Consider the following 12,934-nt stretch of genomic DNA (forward strand, 5'->3'; position numbering starts at 1 on the left):
TTATGCGCCGGGACCCCATATACCATCTACCTCTGCCACTGACCCCTCGACATTATCTGGGGTTGTGTATACATCTTTGGTGAGTACACAATCCCCTGCCTCAGATGATGCGCGTTTATCTTAAATTCTCCCCAATTTGGCATTTTTATATTTTTCCAAAATAATCATACAGCAATGCTTTTGTTGTTCTCCCTGTGTTTGTTTCAACGACATTATTTATTTCCTCTGGTGTACCACAATTTCGGCTTTTTAGGGACACAGTCCCGAAGTTCTGAACGTTGTGAATCCATACTTTTTGTGGTCCTTCACGAAGCACTGTTTCTCATATTTGTTGCTTATGCTGAACCCATGTGCAGTTTGCGGCACTGTTTGTATGCCCGATTCCAAGTTCTGTGGTTACAGTAGTCCCTTCCCCAAAGGCAGCTGTTCTCTGCTTATTTTGCAAGGAATCCAGACCAGGGCCTGAAATGGTTATTTAAAAAAATTTTTTTTTTAATTCAAATAAAATATTTGAATGAAATAAATGTGTCGACTGAATTTTTTCTTAAAATTGTATTGAAATAATTAATAAAATTGTGAATTTTCCCTTGGGTACCAAAGTGTCTTCCCTTGATTCCCAAGTGCCACCCTTCCATCCACTCCGATCCGATACAAAATGTAGTCGGATCGGACGCCATCGTACAGCATTGTGCACCGCATGCGATGCGATCCGATTTTAAATGAAATCGGATCGGATCGGATCGTATGCCATCGTACATCATCGAGTACCGAATCCGATGCGATCCGATTTCATTACGGTGCCGTACGTAGAAAACCTGGGCGCCCAGATAGGAAACAAGTACCAAGTCGCATGTCGACATTATGTGCCTGCAGGAAACTCACCTCACACAACCTGAGACGGCCAAGCTCCGGATGCTCAACTGGCAGGTTCTGGCCTCAGCATCCCTAAACTCCAAATCCAGAAGAGTTGTGATCCTTGCGAAGAAACAAACACCACTCTCAGCCGAGCCCTTGCTTTCAGATCCGAAAGGTAGATATACCCTATGCCGCATCACCATAGCCCAGACTCAGTACATTATTCTAAACGTCTATGCCCCCAACACCTACTCCAGACAATTTTTCCTAGATATCATTCACATTCTCACCCCATACCTCCACCTACCTATGATACTTTGTGGTGACCTTAATCTTATTTCTGACCCCGACCTAGACAAACAAATACCGACCCACAGATCATTGCCCAGACTAGGGGTTCCGGCCCTGGCGGCTAGACTGCAACTGATGGACATATGGAGGGTGTTTCACCCCACAGAGAGAGATTTCTCGTGCCTCTCCGTCTCCGCCGGAACCCTCTCACGAATAGACTATATACTCCTCTCAGCCTCCCTGTTCCCAGCACTTGTCACTTCTTTCATTGAACCTATTGCCCTGTCACATGGCTTAAAATCCGGTTATCCCCTGAAAAAAGACCGATTATCACCTGGAGATGCCCCTCCCACCTCTCAACTTCCCCCTCCCTACAGAAAACTGTACAGGAATCCTGGGATGACTATGCATCCCATAATCACCCTACCGCTTTGTCCAATCCCTCCCTATATTGGTAGGCCTCCAAAGCTACAGTGAGGGGCGCGATAATTTCCCAAACTTCCTTCCAAAAGAGATCCATTGCCCAGGAATTTGCCCAGGCCCAAACCGAGTTGTCTGCTAAATACATAGTCTACAAGAATTCACCATCACCAACCACCAAGTTAGAGTATCAGCAAGCCAAATCAGCCTTTGAAGGCCTCTTCATCAAATCAGAATCTCTCCACACCTTCGCCTCTAATGCCCGCTTTTATAAGTTTGGGAACAAGTCAAGCAAGCTTCTCTCGAACCTGCTCAAAGGACACCACGCCCCATCTGTGGTACATCCTCTGAAGCGCACTGATGGCGCAATAACCACTTCCAATTCCCAAATTGCCCAAACACTATGCTCCTTTTACGCCAATCTTTATGCTGCCCCCCAACCTGACATTGACCAAGCTAGACAATTCTGGGAAGGTCTGTCTATCCCCCAGCTATCTCCCGAAGATGCAGAATCCCTTTCCACTCCCATCACACTGGAAGAAGTCCAGAAAACTATAGCAGGCCTACACCTGGGAAAAGCCCCTGGCCCTGATGGGTTCACCCCAGAATATTATAAATTAATGGCCCCCAAAATCTCCCCTACCCTAGTAGATATGTACAACCAAATTATGCAATCTAATGTGGTACCACCCCATTTCAACTTAGTGACCATCAAAGTCCTTCCAAAAGATGGACGTGATCTATCCGATCCAGGGTCATATAGACCCATATCCCTACTGGATATAGACTACAAAATTTTAACTAAAATCCTGGCCGAAAGACTTAAAAAGCTATTGCCCTCCCTGGTCCACCCAGACCAAACTGGCTTTGTCTCTGGTCGGAACACAGTGACAAATATTAGAAAGGTACTATCAGCCCTCTATATCTCCCAGGGGTCCAGGTCGGACGCCTCAATGGCAGTTCTCTCTTTGGATGCGGAGAAGGCGTTCGACATGATCCTCTGGGACCACTTATTTGACACCCTCAGTAAATTCTCCTTTCCAAACACATTCATCAATTTAATACGCTCTCTATATAACAACTCCTCCCGAATCATGTGCAATGGATCTCTTTCGGACCCCTTCCCCATATCTCAAAGGGACAAGACAGGGCTGCCCCCTGTCGCCCCTCCTTTTTGCCCTTGCCCTTGAACCCCTGGCCACCGCCCTGCGTCAAACCCCAACCTTTGGAGGGATCCGAGTGGGGAGTGTTGATCTTTGTGTCTCACTGTTTGCAGACGACATGCTTTTGTTCCTTACTTCCCTGACACACTCCCTACCCGAGGCCCTCAGACTAATCCAGAGCTTCAGCTCATTCTCGGGTTATAAAATAAACATAACAAAATCAGAACTCATGATGTTAAAAGGCCCCCCTCCGCTCTTCCCTGCGGGTTCAGACCTCCAATCTATAAAATCACAAACGTCCCAGATAAAGTATCTGGGTATTCAAATCCCAAATCGTCTAGATAAACTATACTCCAGTAACTTCGACCCCCTACTATCCTCCATGGCTAATTCCTTGGAGGCTTGGGCGAACCTACCACTGTCCCTGCTGGGAAGAGCGGAGGTAATTAAATACATGATTATCCCAAAACTACTCTATATTCTCCAGATGCTCCCTATGAAGATATCTAATGCTGATGTCAAAAAACTTAACTCCAAAATCTCCAAATTCCTCTGGAACGGAAAAAAGGCCAAAATAGCATTGCACAAACTCCACCTCCCTAAAGCCATGGGAGGCCTTAATATTCCCGACCTAAACCTCTACTCCAAATCCTTACTGTGCAGATTTGCAATGGGCTGGTTGACTGAACTCGGAACTTACTCAGACTATGACCTAGACTGTGCTATCCTTGCCCCATACTCCCCAAGCGCTCTACTTCACACCCCAAAAACCAAACTCCCCAATCACATAGCCCAAAATAGACTTTTCATTGAGATCCACGCGGCATGGTGGTCGGTATCAAAGGCATTAGGTTACACCCCCCAAATATCCCCCTGGCTGTCCATTTGGGGCAATCCCTTACTACCCCCCAGTATAGACTGTGCACGCTTCAGACGCCTATTCCACAAGGGTCTAAAACGCATCTCCCAGGTCTTCGACCCAGGAGGCCGCCTTTATACTATCCCCGAATTACAGCAGTTATTTAACCTACCCCACGCATCATATTTCCCTCTCCTCCAACTGAGCCACTTCACCCGCTCCCTACCCCCACTCAACCCCAATGAGCCTGCCACGTTGATGATATCCGGAGCTCTGGCTAAGTTTCAAAAGGGTAAGTTTAAGTCAAAAATGTTATATGATCCCATAGTAGAGCTCCCAGGAGCCAAACACCAGAAACAGGTCGCTGAGTCATGGTCAAGAGATCTGACAAGTTCACATGATCCTAACACACTATTCAAATACCATCTTAGAACATTAAAAATTCTAAAATAATCAGTACTACAGGAGGTTCATGTGAAATGCCCCCATAAAGCGTATGTATCCCAGCACCAGCGTAGCTTCTTTGTACCAGACGAAGATGGCAAATGCTTGAAATGCCATTCCCCCAAGGCCTCATTGGTCCACAATTTCTGGTCCTGCAGGCACATAATGAGATTTTGGAATAAGATTGTGACATATGTCAGACTCCACTTCCACTTTCAAGCAACCCTTGATCCACTACCGTTGTTGTTCGCCAACATCGATTCTTGGCCCATCCCTCCTCCATCCTCTAAGCTAATCCCAACCCTGACCCTTATCGTTACAGTGGCAAAGAAAATTATCCTTAATGCCTGGATAAAACCTCACCTACCCACGATACTGGAAGTGGAGTCTCATCTGTTAAAATATCTTTATTATGATAGATATGATCTCCTGAAACACCCCACCCCCTCCTCAACCAGAAGGTTCTGCTCCACATGGGGCCCCTTCATAAACAGCCGCCCGCCTCCACAGAAAACTGAGATTTGCAGACTCCTTGAATTATCAGAAAATTTGTTATAATCATTCTATCGATGTTGTACTGATCTATTAATGATTAAGATAACTGCACCTCCCCCCCTCCCCCCTCCTTGTCTTCTCTCTATTCTTTCCCACCAATCTGATAAAAATTTAGAAAAATGTAGGATAAGAAATGTTATTGGTTTATATTATGTTCAATGGGATGTAAGACTGGTGCTCTCATTTCATAGTGTCGACCCAGTTGAGCTGGGATTTCATTAATACCTGCTGAACAAATATGTTTAAATACTCTGATTGTAACCTCATTTTTGTCCTCAATAAACATATTTGAAAAAAAAAAAAATTATACAGGTTATATTGGAAAAAGAAACATCTGCAATGTAGCCACAATGAGGAAAATGAAATAAGGCACAATAGGCCTTACTGAATGTGAGCTGGAAAACAAAGAACAGACGATCGCTTCTGTATACATGAGCAAATACACTGTGGCCCTTATTCTAGTTGACTCGGTCGGATGCGTATTTTGGACGGCCACCCAGTGTTCTTAGCCCCGCCTACCATACGGATCGCTCACAATGTCTGAATGTGGTAAGACTTCCGAGCGAACGGACAGTAGGGGATATATCATGTGAACACTCACTCTATGGCCTGTGGGAACCTCCCCCATTCTCTGGTGGTCGCCGACCATCGAATGATGGACCGAGCGGTCAGGCAGCTCCGAGTGCTCCCGACCACTCGGACATTTCTCCGTGTGAATGCAGGGATATGGGCGGTCAGCTGGCATCCGGCTGTCCGCCCCAACACGGCCAGATTACCATACGTACGCCCAGCGTTTTCATGGGAACGCCCATGAAACACGGGGCGTATGCATATGGTAATGAGCCCAAACAGCCCTTCACGCCCCTCTCCACCCCCTGCTCGGATTGGTCCGTACGATCCTTTTTGCACGGAATTCACACCGTGTTCGGACGTGCGAGGTGTTCGCACATGCGCAGAAACGCCTCTGCACATGCGCAAACACCAACCATTGTCCGTCCGACTCAATCAGAATAAGGGCCCGTATGTACACTCAGTTGGTTTACTTCAATAAGTAATTTTGCAGGTTTTTTTACCGTTTTAAAACGGTAATGTCACCCATGGCTTGTGTCAACCTTTTGACCATGTCTACAGTGACTATGAAAGCGTGACAATGTTGTTACCAGTATCCTGACATGACTGTAGCGCTACTAAGAGCATTATATTCATGCAGCTGTTATATGACTGTAAACCTGTTGGTAGTTACAGAGCCTGCTTGAATAAAATGCCCCAAGTAGCATTACAGCGCAACTCCTCTACAGCACATGATAAATTAGATGTTTGGCCAGATGTGATAGCCTCCGACTTCGGTGCCTGTTTTGGAATGCCGGCCGAACTTAGACGTTCTTTTAAAGAGGCAAGCGTTTACCAGGCAAAACCATGCCTTGTAAATGATTGCCCCTTTAATAAAATCAGAGGCTGTTACATCCGTCCAGTACAGCTTGTCTAACATACACCAAACTATTTCATATTTCAGTCTCTTCATATCAGAGTCATTATACAGAGACCTTAGTTCCCCAACTTTCCCGGATCAATATTTTTTAACAGATAACCATTTTGAGACTATGGTCAAACCCACACAGCACTGGTCAAATCGGCATTGCGCTAGCCACACCCACACAGCACTGGCCACACCCATACAGTACTGGTTACACCCACACAGCAATGGCCACACCCACACAACACTGGTCATTTGATCCTGTCTGCCATCCCCTCCCCAGCAGCCTTTGCACCCACCCAGAAGCCCACTGTCCATTCTGCCACACCACTCCTAGCAGAGAACATCCAAGGGCACCCACCCGTTCTAAAAAAGTGAGCACCATCAGCACCATCCACCCCATTGTAAATCTGGCACCGACATTGTTATGCTAATTATCTTGAATTTCCTTGGATGATCCCACTTCCATGTATAATAATTAAATGTAGCACTCACCCCCAGAGATTTTGATTTTCCCTGCAGAAAGATCTGTTGACACTGTGGTGGAACTCTGACTTGCGGCATGCCACCAGCATGGACACTGTACCCAGGTAAAGCAGACTGGTCGGTTGAGTAAACCACCTGTGGTTGTCCCGGTGACACATTCCACATTGGAGGAGCCTCATACACATTTGGCTGTGTTGGAGCAGAATGGACGGTCCATTGAATATTAATAGCATTAGTATTTGGCTGTGGGGCCCCAGGCATGGTGTATGGTACAGAGATAATATGTGTGTTGATTCCTTCCTTTGGTGCAGACATCATGGAAATGTGCTATGGAAATAAAAAAGCAGAAACAGCTGTAAATGTCTATTATCTGTACACTACACATCATACAGAGCAGCTACAACACTGTGTTCCATATGGCAGCCAGAAAAGGACCAGAGGATGTAAAAAACGCCCAGAGGACGTGCAGCCACTATGTCACCATTCAACATGTAGACAAGTGAAAGGTTGACGGAACACAGAATACTGATGTTAGGGTTTGGGTGTGGGTGGGTTAGGCACTAGGGCAGGCCTGGGCAACAACGGCCCTCCAGATGTTGATGAACTACACATCCCAGCATGCCTTGCATCAGTTTCAGCATGGCCACATAGCAAAACTAATACAAAGCATCCTGGGATGTGTAGTTCATTAACATCTGGAGGGCCGGTGTTGCCCAGCCCTGCACTAGGGGATGGATAATGGGGTACTCTTTACCTAGAAGGGCGCCCACCGCGGCAATCGCATGCACTAAAAAATTGCATGTGATGCGTCCGACGCGATGCCCGCGATTTCCCATAGGGAACAATGTTAAATGTCCCAATTGACCCGATTTTCCTGTTAAATGTCTCAATTGACCCGATTTTTCCATAGGAAACAATGTTAAATGGCCCACAGAGGCCAAATAGGCACCCTGAAGTGTGAAATGGCCCCCACAATTGTTAACGCCACCCCACGATCAACCTGCGAGGGGCGGCGGTACGCATCCTACGACCTGTTCATACCCCCACTATCCACGTCGGCGTGGAGTTGAGAATAGAAAGTGTGGCGAGCGCAGCGAGCCACCGAGCCCGAAGCGTGGCGAGCGCAGCGTGCCCCGCGAGGGGACGCGGACACCTTCACAGGTATACGTGTCCCCTCGCGGGCTTCACAGCTGTCCGCGTCCCCTCGCCACGCTTCGGGCTCGGTGGCTCGCTGCGCTCGCCACACTTTCTGTTCTCAACTCCACGCCGACGTGGATAGTGGGGGGTATGAAAAGGTCGTAGGACGCGTACCGCCGCCCCTCGCGGGTTCGCTGCGCTCGCCACGCTTCGGGTTCACGTTGGCGTTAACAATTGTGGGGGCCATTTCACACTTCAGGGTGCCTATTTGGCCTCTGTGGCCCATTTAACATTGTTTCCTATGGAAAATCGGGTCAATTGAGACATTGAACATGAAAATCGGGTCAATTGGGACATTTAACATTGTTCCCTATGGGAAATCGCAGGCATCGCGTCGGTCGCATCGCATGCGATTTTTTTGGCCGCATGCGATGCGACCGACCGATTTTTTTTTACTAATGATGCCCACGATCAAAATCGTGGGTGCCCTGCTAGGTAAAGAGTACCGATAATGGTTACATTGCATTAGGTGAGTGTTAGGTGTAGGCTATGGGAGGGGAGGGTTAGGCACTAGGGGATGGCTAATGGTAACATTGCACAAGGTGAGAGTTAGGTGTAGGCTATGGGAGGGGAGGGTTAGGTACTAGGAGATGGATAATGGTTACACTGCATTAGGTGAGTGTTAGGTGTAGGCTATGGGAGGGGAGGGTTAGGGACTAGGAGATGGATAATGGTTACATTGCATTAGGTGAACACGGCTATGGGAGGGGAGGGTTAGGTACTAGGGGATGGATAATTGTTACATTGCATTAGGTGAGAATAAGGTGTCGGCTATGGGAGGGGAGGGTTAGGTACTAGGGGATGGATAATGGTTACATTGCATTAGGTGAGTGTTAGGTGTCGGCTATGGGAGGGGAGGGTTAGGTACTAGGGGATGGATAATGGTTACATTGCATTAGGTGAGTGTTAGGTGTCGGCTATGGGAGGGGAGGGTTAGGTACTAGGGGATGGATAATGGTTACATTGCATTAGGTGAGTGTTAGGTGTAGGCTATGGGAGGGGAGGGTTGGGTACTAGGGGATGGATAATGGTTACATTGCATTAGGTGAGTGTTAGGTGTAGGCTATGGGAGGGGAGGGTTAGGTACTAGGGGATGGATAATGGTTACATTGCATTAGGTAAGTGTTAGGTGTAGGCTATGGGAGGGGAAGGTTAGGTACTAGGGGATGGATAATGGTTACATTGCATTAGGTGAGTGTTAGGTGTAGGCTATGGGAGGGGTGGGTTAGGTACTAGGGGATGGATAATGGTTACATTGCATTAGGTGAGTGTTAGGTGTAGGCTATGGGAGGGGAAGGTTAGGTACTAGGGGATGGATAATGGTTACATTGCATTAGGTGAGTGTTAGGTGTAGGCTATGGGAGGGGAGGGTTAGGTACTAGGAGATGGATAATGGTTACATTGCATTAGGTGAGTGTTAGGTGTAGGCTAAGGGAGGGGTGGGTTAGGTACTAGGGGATGGATAATGGTTACATTGCATTAGGTGAGTGTTAGGTGTAGGCTATGGGAGGGGTGGGTTAGGTACTAGGGGATGGATAATGGTTACATTGCATTAGGTGAGTGTTAGGTGTAGGCTATGGGAGGGGAAGGTTAGGTACTAGGGGATGGATAATGGTTACATTGCATTAGGTGAGTGTTAGGTGTAGGCTATGGGAGGGTTAGGTACTAGGGGATGGATAATGGTTACATTGCATTAGGTGAGTGTTAGTTGTAGACTATGGGAGGGGAGGGTTAGGTACTAGGGGATGGATAATGGTTACATTGCATTAGGTGAGTGTTAGGTGTAGGCTATGGGAGGGGAAGGTTAGGTACTAGGGGATGGATAATAGTTACATTGCATTAGGTGAGTGTTAGGTGTTGGCTATGGGAGAGGAGGGTTAGGTACTAGGGGATGGATAATGGTTACATTGCATTAGGTGAGTGTTAGTTGTAGGCTATGGGAGGGGAGGGTTAGGTACTAGGGGATGGATAATGGTTACATTGCATTAGGTGAGTGTTAGGTGTAGGCTATGGGAGGGGAGGGTTAGGTACTAGGGGATGGATAATGGTTACATTGCATTAGGTGAGTGTTAGGTGTAGGCTATGGGAGGGGAGGGTTAGGTACTAGGGGATGGATAATGGTTACATTGCATTAGGTGAGTGTTAGGTGTAGGCTATGGGAGGGGTTAGGTACTAGGGGATGGATAATGGTTACATTGCATTAGGTAAGTGTTAGGTGTCGGCTATGGGAGAGGAGGGTTAGGTACTAGGGGATGGATAATGGTTACATTGCATTAGGTGAGTGTTAGGTGTAGGCTATGGGAGGGTTAGGTACTAGGGGATGGATAATGGTTACATTGCATTAGGTGAATGTTAGTTGTAGACTATGGGAGGGGGGGGTTAGGTACTAGGGGATGGATAATGGTTACATTGCATTAGGTGAGTGTTAGGTGTAGGCTATGGGAGGGTTAGGTACTAGGGGATGGATAATGGTTACATTGCATTAGGTGAGTGTTAGTTGTAGACTTTGGGAGGGGAGGGTTAGGTACTAGGGGATGGATAATGGTTACATTGCATTAGGTGAGTGTTAGGTGTAGGCTATGGGAGGGGAGGGTTAGGTACTAGGGGATGGATAATGGTTACATTGCATTAGGTGAGTGTTAGGTGTCGGCTATGGGAGGGGAGGGTTAGGTACAAGGAGATGGATAATGGTTACATTGCATTAGGTGAGTGTTAGGTGTAGACTATGGGAGGGGAGGGTTAGGTACTAGGGGATGGATAATGGTTACATTGCATTAGGTGAGTGTTAGTAGTAGACTATGGGAGGGGAGGGTTAGGTACTAGGAGATGGATAATGGTTACATTGCATTAGGTGAGTGTTAGGTGTAGACTATGGGAGGGGAGGGTTAGGTACTAGGGGATGGATAATGGTTACATTGCATTAGGTGAGTGTTAGGTGTAGGCTATGGGAGGGGAGGGTTAGGTACTAGGGGATGGATAATGGTTACATTGCATTAGGTGAGAATAAGGTGTAGGCTATGGGAGGGGAGGGTTAGGTACTAGGGGATGGATAATGGTTACATTGCATTAGGTGAGTGTTAGGTGTAGGCTATGGGAGGGGAGGGTTAGGCACTAGGCGATGGATAATGGTTACATTGCATTAGGTGAGTGTTAGGTGTAGGCTATGGGAGGGGAGGGTTAGGTACTAGGGGATGGATAATGGTTACATTGCATTAGGTGAGTGTTAGTTGTAGACTATGGGAGGGGAGGGTTAGGTACTAGGGGATGGATAATGGTTACATTGCATTAGGTGAGTGTTAGGTGTAGGCTATGGGAGGGTAGGGGTAGGTACTAGGAGATGGATAATGGTTACATTGCATTAGGTGAGTGTTAGTTGTAGACTATGGGAGGGGAGGGTTAGGTACTATGGGATGGATAATGGTTACATTGCATTAGGTGAGTGTTAGGTGTCGGCTATGGGAGGGGAGGGTTAGGTACTAGGAGATGGATAATGGTTACATTGCATTAGGTGAGTGCTAGGTGTAGGCTATGGGAGGGGAGGGTTAGGTACTAGGGGATGGATAATGGTTACATTGCATTAGGTGAGAATAAGGTGTAGGCTATGGGAGGGGAGGGTTAGGTACTAGGGGATGGATAATGGTTACATTGCATTAGGTGAGTGTTAGGTGTCGGCTATGGGAGGGGAGGGTTAGGTACTAGGGGATGGATAATGGTTACATTGCATTAGGTAAGTGTTAGGTGTAGACTATGGGAGGGGAGGGTTAGGTACTAGGGGATGGATAATGGTTACATTGCATTAGGTAAGTGTTAGGTGTAGACTATGGGAGGGGAGGGTTAGGTACTAGGGGATGGATAATGGTTACATTGCATTAGGTGAGAATAAGGTGTAGGCTATGGGAGGGGAGGGTTAGGTACTAGGGGATGGATAATGGTTACATTGCATTAGGTGAGAATAAGGTGTAGGCTATGGGAGGGTTAGGTACTAGGGGATGGATAATGGTTACATTGCATTAGGTGAGAATAAGGTGTAGACTATGGGAGGGGAGGGTTAGGTACTAGGGGATGGATAATGGTTACATTGCATTAGGTAAGTGTTAGGTGTAGACTATGGGAGGGGAGGGTTAGGGACTAGGGGATGGATAATGGTTACATTGCATTAGGTGAGTGTTAGGTGTAGACTATGGGAGAGGAGGGTTAGGTACTAGGGGATGGATAATGGTTACATTGCATTAGGTGAGTTTTAGGTGTAGACTATGGGAGGGGAGGGTTAGGTACTAGGGGATGGATAATGGTTACATTGCATTAGGTAAGTGTTAGGTGTAGACTATGGGAGGGGAGGGTTAGGTACTAGGGGATGGATAATGGTTACATTGCATTAGGTGAGAATAAGGTGTAGGCTACAGGAAGGGGGGTGTAGTATAGCATTCCCACAATGAATTGTCTGACAGTACATTGACTGACAGCGGTAGTTAGACACCACAAAATCCTGACAAATATATATTAGACAGTAATCTTAAACAGACACACATTAGTCCGACAAGCACATTAGTCAGGCATTAATAAGACTGACACATATTTCACCGACAGCTGAACCACAGACAATGAGTAGTCCAACAACCATAAACCCGACACTTATTAGACCGACAGTTTATAGGGCCGACACAGCATAAATCAGATTTAAATTTAAAACCGACACTTATTTACTGACACATATTGACTATAGGGAGGCTAGGGGTGTCTAGATTTAGGCGGTTATGGGGGTGCAGCATGAAAAATGTGTGCAGATGGGGGGATGGTGGGTTGCCATGGGTGCTGACTGTCATGGGTGAGGGTGTAATGGGGATTGCAGCGCTAGAATAGCGCTACACCGTGCCTGGCCAACCCACTCCTACACAGTCTACAGTGCAGTCTCACCAGATTCCCTTCGTATGCCACATTTTAAATGTAGAGCAGGAGGGTTCCCAGGGGTGCAGCATTAGTGATGCGCAGTGGCTGGTCATTACTACCAAATAATTGAAACAATAATCACCCAACTTGACTTGAGGCAAAAAAGGCTCCGCCGGCCAAAATTAAAACTGACGGTCACCCAAAAAAATTCCTCAAGGCCCCCGCAAAGGCAAAAGGCGTTTGCGACGAGCGGATAACTCCTCAAGGGGGCACACTGACAGACGGAGGCCCGCTGAAACATAG

The 12,934-nt window shown here is 47.1% G+C and overlaps 1 long non-coding RNA gene across 1 annotated transcript in view; it reads right to left on the minus strand.

The window, feature by feature from the left end:
• Positions 1-348: 348 nt before the first annotated feature.
• Positions 349-12,934, minus strand: part of LOC146006896 (uncharacterized) — a 50,543-nt gene continuing 37,957 nt past the window's right edge. Inside the window, exons 3-4 of the long non-coding RNA XR_014444115.1 lie at positions 6,557-6,874; positions 349-462 (exon numbers count right to left, since the gene is read on the minus strand). This is a non-coding gene — a long non-coding RNA (uncharacterized LOC146006896). The remainder of the gene's footprint in view (positions 463-6,556; positions 6,875-12,934) is intronic.

Source organism: Crinia signifera, chromosome 6 (genome assembly GCF_055691185.1).
Source record: "Crinia signifera chromosome 6, ASM5569118v1, whole genome shotgun sequence".
Taxonomy (NCBI): domain Eukaryota; kingdom Metazoa; phylum Chordata; class Amphibia; order Anura; family Myobatrachidae; genus Crinia; species Crinia signifera.